Source organism: Megalopta genalis, unplaced genomic scaffold (assembly GCF_051020955.1).
Source record: "Megalopta genalis isolate 19385.01 unplaced genomic scaffold, iyMegGena1_principal scaffold0164, whole genome shotgun sequence".
Taxonomy (NCBI): Eukaryota; Metazoa; Arthropoda; class Insecta; order Hymenoptera; family Halictidae; genus Megalopta; species Megalopta genalis.
Genome location: NW_027476233.1, coordinates 363,662 through 374,382, shown reverse-complemented (window position 1 = coordinate 374,382; position 10,721 = coordinate 363,662).

The window sequence follows — 10,721 nt, the reverse complement described above, 5'->3', positions numbered from 1 at the left end:
CAAGTTTATCGCATGGATTTTGAAGCTAACTCGTTTGATCGTTTGCATTTGAAGCATTTTCACTTATATCCCAAGTGTTTGAACCTAAATCATTTTTTAAGCATGGATTTGAAGGTAAACCTTCTACATCGCATTGATTTGAAGCTAAATCATGATTTTTGCATGGATTAGAACTTAACACGTTTGCTTCGCCTGCATTTGAAGCTATATCATTTATATCGCAAGTATTTGAAGCTAAATCATTTGTTCAGCATGGATTTGAAGGTAAACCTTCTACATCGCATTGATTTGAAGCTAAATCATGTGTTTCGCATAGATATGAAGCTAACTCGTTTGCTTCGTCTGAATTTGAAGCTGTATCATTTATACCGCAAGTATCTGAACCTAAATCATTTGTTTCGCATGGATTTGAAGCTAAGCCTCCTACTTCGCATTGATTTGAAGCTAAATCAAGTTTATCGCATGGATTTTGAAGCTAACTCGTTTGATCGTCTGCATTTGAAGCTATATCACTTATATCCCAAGTGTTTGAAGCTAAATCATTTGTTAAGCATGGATTTGAAGGTAAACCTTCTACATCGCATTGATTTGAAGCTAAATCATGGGTTTCGCATAGATATGAAACTAACTCGTTTGCTTCGTCTGCATTTGAAGCTGTATCACTTATACCGCAAGTATCTGGACCTAAATCATTTGTTTCGCATGGATTGGAAGCTAAGCCTTCTACTTCGCATTGATTTGAAGCTAAATCAAGTTTATCGCATGGATTAGAAGCTAACACGTTTGTTTCGCCTGCATTTGAAGCTATATCATTTATATCGCAAGTATCTGAAGCTAAATCATTTGTTAAGCATGGATTTGAAGGTATACCTTCTACATCGCATTGATTTGAAGCTAAATCATGTGTTTCGCATAGATATGAAGCTATCTCGTTTGTTTCGTCTGCATTTGAAGCTGTATCATTTATACCGCAAGTATCTGAACCTAAATCATTTGTTTCGCATGGATTTGAAGCTAAGCCTTCTACTTTGCATTGATTTCAAGCTAAATCAAGTTTATCGCATGGATTTTGAAGCTAACTCGTTTGATCGTCTGCATTTGATGCCATATCACTTATATCCCAAGTGTTTGAAGCTAAATCATTTTTTAAGCATGGATTTGAAGGTAAACCTCCTACATCGCATTGATTTGAAGCTAAATCATGAGTTTCGCATGGATTAGAAGCTAACACGTTTGTTTCGCCTGCATTTGAAGCTATATCATTTATATCGCAAATATTTGAAGCGAAATCATTTGTTAAGCATGGATTTGAAGGTAAACCTTCTACATCGCATTGATTTGAAGCTAAATCATGGCTTTCGCATAGATATGAAGCTAACTCGTTTGTTTCGTCTGCATTTGAAGCTGTATCACTTATACCGCAAGTATCTGGACCTAAATCATTTGTTTCGCATGGATTGGAAGCTAAGCCTTCTACTTCGCATTGATTTGAAGCTAAATCAAGTTTATCGCATGGATTTTGATGCTAACTCGATTGATCGTCTGCATTTGATGCCATATCACTTATATCCCAAGTGTTTGAAGCTAAATCATTTTTTAAGCATGGATTTGAAGGTAAACCTTCTACATCGCATTGATTTGAAGCTAAATCATGAGTTTCGCATGGATTAGAAGCTAACACGTTTGTTTCGCCTGCATTTGAAGCTATATCATTCATATCGCAAGTATTCGAAGCTATATCATTTGTTAATCATGGATTTGAAGCTAATCCTTCTACATCGCATTGATTTGAATCTAAATCATGGGTTTCGCATAGATATGAAGCTAACTCGATTGTTTCGCCCGCATTTGAAGCTATATCGTTTATATCGCAAGTATTTGAAGCTAAATCATTTGTGTTGCATGGATTTGAAGCTCATCCTTCTACTTCGCATTGATTTGAAGCTAAATCAAGTTTATCGCATGGATTTTGAAGCTAACTCGTTTGCTTCGCCTGCATTTGAAGCTATATCATTTATATCGCAAGTATTTGAAGCTAAATCATTTGTTAAGCATGGATTTGAAGGTAAACCTTCTACATCGCATTGATTTGAAGCTAAATCATGTGTTTCGCATAGATATGAAGCTAACTCGTTTGCTTCGTCTGAATTTGAAGCTGTATCATTTATACCGCAAGTATCTGAACCTAAATCATTTGTTTCGCATGGATTTGAAGCTAAGCCTTCTACTTCGCATTGATTTGAAGCTAAATCAAGTTTATCTCATGGATTTTGAAGCTAACTCGTTTGATCGTCTGCATTTGAAGCTATATCACTTATATCCCAAGTGTTTGAAGCTAAATCATTTGTTAAGCACGGATTTGAAGGTAAACCTTCTACATCGCATTGATTTGAAGCTAAATCATGAGTTTCGCATGGATTAGAAGCTAACACGTTTGTTTCGCCTGCATTTGAAGCTATATCATTCATATCGCAAGTATTCGAAGCTAAATCATTTGTTAATCATGGATTTGAAGCTAATCCTTCTACATCGCATTGATTTGAAGCTAAATCATGGGTTTCGCATAGATATGAAACTAACTCGTTTGTTTCGTCTGCATTTGAAGCTGTATCACTTATACCGCAAGTATCTGGACCTAAATCATTTGTTTCGCATGGATTGAAAGCTAAGCCTTCTACTTCGCATTTATTTGAAGCTAAATCAAGTTTATCGCATGGATTTTGAAGCTAACTCGTTTGATCTTCTGCATTTGAAGCTATATCACTTATATCCCAAGTGTTTGAAGCTAAATCATTTGTTAAGCATGGATTTGAAGGTAAACCTTCTACATCGCATTGATTTGAAGCTAAATCATGAGTTTCGCATGGATTAGAAGCTAACACGTTTGTTTCGCCTGCATTTGAAGCTATATCATTCATATCGCAAGTATTCGAAGCTAAATCATTTGTTTCGCCTGCATTTGAAGGTATATCATTTATATCGCAAGTATTTGAAGCTAAATCATTTGTGTTGCATGGATTTGAAGCTCATCCTACTACTTCGCATTGATTTGAAGCTAAATCAAGTTTATCGCATGGATTTTGAAGCTAACTCGTTTGATCGTCTGTATTTGAAGCTATATCTCTTATATGCCAAGTGTTGGGAGCTAAATTATTTGTTAAGCATTGATTTGAAGGTAAACCTTCTACATCGCATTGATTTGAAGCTAAATCATGAGTTTCGCATGGATTAGAAGCTAACTCGTTTGTTTCGCCTGCATTTGAAGCTATATCATTTATATCGCAAGTATGTGAAGCTAAATCATTTGTGTTGCATGGATTTGAAGCTAATCCTTCTACTTCGCATTGATTTGAAACTAAATCAAGTTTATCGCATGGATTTTGTGGCTAACTTGTTTGTTCGTCTGCATTTGAAGCTATATCACTTATATCCCAAGTGTTTGAAGCTAATTTATTTGTTAAGCATGGATTTGAAGGTAAACCTTCTACATCGCATTGATTTGAAGCTAAATCATGAGTTTCGCATGGATTAGAAGCTAACTCGTTTGTTTCGCCTGCATTTGAAGCTATATCATTTATATCGCAAGTATTTGAAGCTAAATCATTTGTGTTGCATGGATTTGAAGCTAATCCTTCTACTTCGCATTGATTTGAAACTAAATCAAGTTTATCGCATGGATTTTGTGGCTAACTTGTTTGATCGTCTGCATTTGAAGCTATATCACTTATATCCCAAGTGTTTGAAGCTAATTTATTTGTTAAGCACGGATTTGAAGGTAAACCTCCTACATCGCATTGATTTGAAGCTAAATCATGAGCTTCGCATGGATTAGAAGCTAACACGTTTGTTCCGCCTTCATTTGAAGCTATATCATTTATATCGCAAGTATTTGAAGCGAAATCATTTGCTAAGCAAGGATTTGAAGGTAAACCTTCTACATCGCATTGATTTGAAGTTAAATCAAGTTTTTCGCATGGATTTTGAATCTAACTCGTTTGATCGTCTGCATTTGATGCCATATCACTTATATCCCAAGTATTTGAAGCTAAATCATTTGTTAAGCATGGATTTGAAGGTATACCTTCTACATCGCATTGATTTGAAGCTAAATCATGTGTTTCGCATTGATATGAAGCTATCTCGTCTGTTTCCCCTGCATTTGAAGCTGTATCATTTATACCGCAAGTATTTGAAGCTTAATCATTTGTGTTCCACGGATTTGAAGCTAATCCTTCTACTTCGCATTGATTTGAAGCTAAATCAAGTTTATCGCATGGATATTGAATCTAACTCGTTTGATCGTCTTTTTTATGCCATATCACTTATATCCCAAGTGTTTGAAGCTAAATCATTTGTTGCGCATGGATATGAAGCTAACTCGTTTGTTTCGTCTGCATTTGAAGCTGTATCATTTATACCGCAAGTATCTGAACCTAAATCATTTGTTTCGCATGGATTTGAAGCTAAGCCTTCTACTTCGCATTGATTTGAAGATAAATCAAGTTTATCGCATGGATTTTGAAGCTAACTCGTTTGATCGTCTGCATTTGAAGCTATATCACTTATATCCCAAGTGTTTGAAGCTAAATCATTTGTTAAGCATGGATTTGAAGGTAAACCTTCTACATCGCATTGATATGAAGCTAAATCATGAGTTTCGCATGGATTAGAAGCTAACACGTTTGCTTCGCCTGCATTTGAAGCTATATCATTTATACCGCAAGTATCTGAACCTAAATCATTTGTTTCGCATGGATTTGAAGCTAAGCCTTCTACTTCGCATTGATTTGAAGCTAAATCAAGTTTATCGCATGGATTTTGAAGCTAACTGGTTTGATCGTCTGCATTTCAAGCTATATCACTTATATTCCAAGTGTTTGAAGCTAAATCAATTGTTGGGCATGGATTTGAAGGTGAACCTTCTACATCGCATTTATTTGAACCTAAATCATGAGCTTCGCATGGATTAGAAGCTAACACGTTTGTTTCGCCAGCATTTGAAGCTATATCAATTATATCGCAAGTATTTGAAGCTAAATCATTTGTTAAGCATGGATTTGCAGGTAAACCTTCTACATCGCATTGATTTGAAGCTAAATCATGTGTTTCGCATAGATATGAAGCTAACTCGTTTGTTTCGTCTGCATTTGAAGCTGTATCATTTATACCGCAAGTATCTGAACCTAAATCATTTGTTTCGCATGGACTTGAAGCTAAGCCTTCTACTTCGTATTGATTTGAAGCTAAATCAAGTTTATCGCATGGATTTTGAAGCTAACTCGTTTGATCGTCTGCATTTGAAGCTATATCACTTATATCCCAAGTGTTTGAAGCTGAATCATTTGTTAAGCATGGATTTGAAGGTAAACCTTCTACATCGCATTGATTTGAAGCTAAATCATGAGTTTCGCATGGATTAGAAGCTAACACGTTTGTTTCGCCTGCATTTGAAGCTATATCATTCATATCGCAAGTATTCGAAGCTAAATCATTTGTTAAGCATGGATTTGAAGCTAATTCTTCTACATCGCATTGATTTGAAGCTAAATCATGGGTTTCGCATAGATATGAAACTAACTCGTTTGTTTCGTCTGCATTTGAAGCTGTATCACTTATACCGCAAGTATCTGGACCTAAATCATTTGCTTCGCATGGATTGGAAGCTAAGCCTTCTACTTCGCATTGATTTGAAGCTAAATCAAGTTTATCGCATGGATTTTGAAGCTGACTCGTTTGATCGTCTGCATTTGATGCCATATCACTTATATCCCAAGTGTTTGAAGCTAAATCATTTTTTAAGCATGGATTTGAAGGTAAACCTTCTACATCGCATTGATTTGATGCTAAATCATGAGTTTCGCATGGATTAGAAGCTAACACGTTTGCTTCGCCTGCATTTGAAGCTATATCATTTATATCGCAAGTATTTGAAGCTAAATCATTTGTTAAGCATGGATTTGAAGGTAAACCTTCTACATCGCATTGATTTGAAGCTAAATCATGTGTTTCGCATAGATATGAAGCTAACACGTTTGCTTCGCCTGCATTTGAAGCTATATCATTTATACCGCAAGTATCTGAACCTAAATCATTTGTTTCGCATGGATTTGAAGCTAAGCCTTCTACTTCGCATTGATTTGAAGCTAAATCAAGTTTATCGCATGGATTTTGAAGCTAACTGGTTTGATCGTCTGCATTTCAAGCTATATCACTTATATTCCAAGTGTTTGAAGCTAAATCAATTGTTGGGCATGGATTTGAAGGTGAACCTTCTACATCGCATTTATTTGAACCTAAATCATGAGCTTCGCATGGATTAGAAGCTAACACGTTTGTTTCGCCAGCATTTGAAGCTATATCAATTATATCGCAAGTATTTGAAGCTAAATCATTTGTTAAGCATGGATTTGCAGGTAAACCTTCTACATCGCATTGATTTGAAGCTAAATCATGTGTTTCGCATAGATATGAAGCTAACTCGTTTGTTTCGTCTGCATTTGAAGCTGTATCATTTATACCGCAAGTATCTGAACCTAAATCATTTGTTTCGCATGGACTTGAAGCTAAGCCTTCTACTTCGTATTGATTTGAAGCTAAATCAAGTTTATCGCATGGATTTTGAAGCTAACTCGTTTGATCGTCTGCATTTGAAGCTATATCACTTATATCCCAAGTGTTTGAAGCTGAATCATTTGTTAAGCATGGATTTGAAGGTAAACCTTCTACATCGCATTGATTTGAAGCTAAATCATGAGTTTCGCATGGATTAGAAGCTAACACGTTTGTTTCGCCTGCATTTGAAGCTATATCATTCATATCGCAAGTATTCGAAGCTAAATCATTTGTTAAGCATGGATTTGAAGCTAATTCTTCTACATCGCATTGATTTGAAGCTAAATCATGGGTTTCGCATAGATATGAAACTAACTCGTTTGTTTCGTCTGCATTTGAAGCTGTATCACTTATACCGCAAGTATCTGGACCTAAATCATTTGCTTCGCATGGATTGGAAGCTAAGCCTTCTACTTCGCATTGATTTGAAGCTAAATCAAGTTTATCGCATGGATTTTGAAGCTGACTCGTTTGATCGTCTGCATTTGATGCCATATCACTTATATCCCAAGTGTTTGAAGCTAAATCATTTTTTAAGCATGGATTTGAAGGTAAACCTTCTACATCGCATTGATTTGATGCTAAATCATGAGTTTCGCATGGATTAGAAGCTAACACGTTTGCTTCGCCTGCATTTGAAGCTATATCATTTATATCGCAAGTATTTGAAGCTAAATCACTTGTTAAGCATGGATTTGAAGGTAAACCTTCTACATCGCATTGATTTGAAGCTAAATCATGTGTTTCGCATAGATATGAAGCTAACTCGTTTGCTTCGTCTGCATTTGAAGCTGTATCACTTATACCGCAAGTATCTGGACCTAAATCATTTGTTTCGCATGGATTGAAAGCTAAGCCTTCTACTTCGCATTGATTTGAAGCTAAATCAAGTTTATCGCATGGATTAGAAGCTAACTCGTTTGTTTCGCCTGCATTTGAAGCTATATCATTTATATCGCAAGTATTTGAAGCTAAATCATTTGTGTTGCATGGATTTGAAGCTAATCCTTCTACTTCGCATTGATTTGAAACTAAATCAAGTTTATCGCATGGATTTTGTGGCTAACTTGTTTGATCGTCTGCATTTGAAGCTATATCACTTATATCCCAAGTGTTTGAAGCTAATTTATTTGTTAAGCACGGATTTGAAGGTAAACCTCCTACATCGCATTGATTTGAAGCTAAATCATGAGCTTCGCATGGATTAGAAGCTAACACGTTTGCTTCGCCTTCATTTGAAGCTATATCATTTATATCGCAAGTATTTGAAGCGAAATCATTTGCTAAGCAAGGATTTGAAGGTAAACCTTCTACATCGCATTGATTTGAAGTTAAATCAAGTTTTTCGCATGGATTTTGAATCTAACTCGTTTGATCGTCTGCATTTGATGCCATATCACTTATATCCCAAGTATTTGAAGCTAAATCATTTGTTAAGCATGGATTTGAAGGTATACCTTCTACATCGCATTGATTTGAAGCTAAATCATGTGTTTCGCATTGATATGAAGCTATCTCGTTTGTTTCCCCTGCATTTGAAGCTGTATCATTTATACCGCAAGTATTTGAAGCTTAATCATTTGTGTTCCACGGATTTGAAGCTAATCCTTCTACTTCGCATTGATTTGAAGCTAAATCAAGTTTATCGCATGGATATTGAATCTAACTCGTTTGATCGTCTTTTTTATGCCATATCACTTATATCCCAAGTGTTTGAAGCTAAATCATTTGTTGCGCATGGATATGAAGCTAACTCGTTTGTTTCGTCTGCATTTGAAGCTGTATCATTTATACCGCAAGTATCTGAACCTAAATCATTTGTTTCGCATGGATTTGAAGCTAAGCCTTCTACTTCGCATTGATTTGAAGATAAATCAAGTTTATCGCATGGATTTTGAAGCTAACTCGTTTGATCGTCTGCATTTGAAGCTATATCACTTATATCCCAAGTGTTTGAAGCTAAATCATTTGTTAAGCATGGATTTGAAGGTAAACCTTCTACATCGCATTGATATGAAGCTAAATCATGAGTTTCGCATGGATTAGAAGCTAACACGTTTGCTTCGCCTGCATTTGAAGCTATATCATTTATACCGCAAGAATCTGAACCTAAATCATTTGTTTCGCATGGATTTGAAGCTAAGCCTTCTACTTCGCATTGATTTGAAGCTAAATCAAGTTTATCGCATGGATTTTGAAGCTAACTGGTTTGATCGTCTGCATTTCAAGCTATATCACTTATATTCCAAGTGTTTGAAGCTAAATCAATTGTTGGGCATGGATTTGAAGGTGAACCTTCTACATCGCATTTATTTGAACCTAAATCATGAGCTTCGCATGGATTAGAAGCTAACACGTTTGTTTCGCCAGCATTTGAAGCTATATCAATTATATCGCAAGTATTTGAAGCTAAATCATTTGTTAAGCATGGATTTGCAGGTAAACCTTCTACATCGCATTGATTTGAAGCTAAATCATGTGTTTCGCATAGATATGAAGCTAACTCGTTTGTTTCGTCTGCATTTGAAGCTGTATCATTTATACCGCAAGTATCTGAACCTAAATCATTTGTTTCGCATGGACTTGAAGCTAAGCCTTCTACTTCGTATTGATTTGAAGCTAAATCAAGTTTATCGCATGGATTTTGAAGCTAACTCGTTTGATCGTCTGCATTTGAAGCTATATCACTTATATCCCAAGTGTTTGAAGCTGAATCATTTGTTAAGCATGGATTTGAAGGTAAACCTTCTACATCGCATTGATTTGAAGCTAAATCATGAGTTTCGCATGGATTAGAAGCTAACACGTTTGTTTCGCCTGCATTTGAAGCTATATCATTCATATCGCAAGTATTCGAAGCTAAATCATTTGTTAAGCATGGATTTGAAGCTAATTCTTCTACATCGCATTGATTTGAAGCTAAATCATGGGTTTCGCATAGATATGAAACTAACTCGTTTGTTTCGTCTGCATTTGAAGCTGTATCACTTATACCGCAAGTATCTGGACCTAAATTATTTGCTTCGCATGGATTGGAAGCTAAGCCTTCTACTTCGCATTGATTTGAAGCTAAATCAAGTTTATCGCATGGATTTTGAAGCTGACTCGTTTGATCGTCTGCATTTGATGCCATATCACTTATATCCCAAGTGTTTGAAGCTAAATCATTTTTTAAGCATGGATTTGAAGGTAAACCTTCTACATCGCATTGATTTGATGCTAAATCATGAGTTTCGCATGGATTAGAAGCTAACACGTTTGCTTCGCCTGCATTTGAAGCTATATCATTTATATCGCAAGTATTTGAAGCTAAATCATTTGTTAAGCATGGATTTGAAGGTAAACCTTCTACATCGCATTGATTTGAAGCTAAATCATGTGTTTCGCATAGATATGAAGCTAACTCGTTTGCTTCGTCTGCATTTGAAGCTGTATCACTTATACCGCAAGTATCTGGACCTAAATCATTTGTTTCGCATGGATTGAAAGCTAAGCCTTCTACTTCGCATTGATTTGAAGCTAAATCAAGTTTATCGCATGGATTTTGAAGCTAACTCGTTTGATCTTCTGCATTTGAAGCTATATCACTTATATCCCAAGTGTTTGAAGCTAAATCATTTGTTAAGCATGGATTTGAAGGTAAACCTTCTACATCGCATTGATTTGAAGCTAAATCATGAGTTTCGCATGGATTAGAAGCTAACACGTTTGTTTCGCCTGCATTTGAAGCTATATCATTCATATCGCAAGTATTCGAAGCTAAATCATTTGTTAAGCATGGATTTGAAGCTAATTCTTCTACATCGCATTGATTTGAAGCTAAATCATGGGTTTCGCATAGATATGAAACTAACTCGTTTGTTTCGTCTGCATTTGAAGCTGTATCACTTATACCGCAAGTATCTGGACCTAAATCATTTGCTTCGCATGGATTGGAAGCTAAGCCTTCTACTTCGCATTGATTTGAAGCTAAATCAAGTTTATCGCATGGATTTTGAAGCTAACTCGTTTGATCGTCTGCATTTGATGCCATATCACTTATATCCCAAGTGTTTGAAGCTAAATCATTTTTTAAGCATGGATTTGAAGGTAAACCTTCTACATCGCAT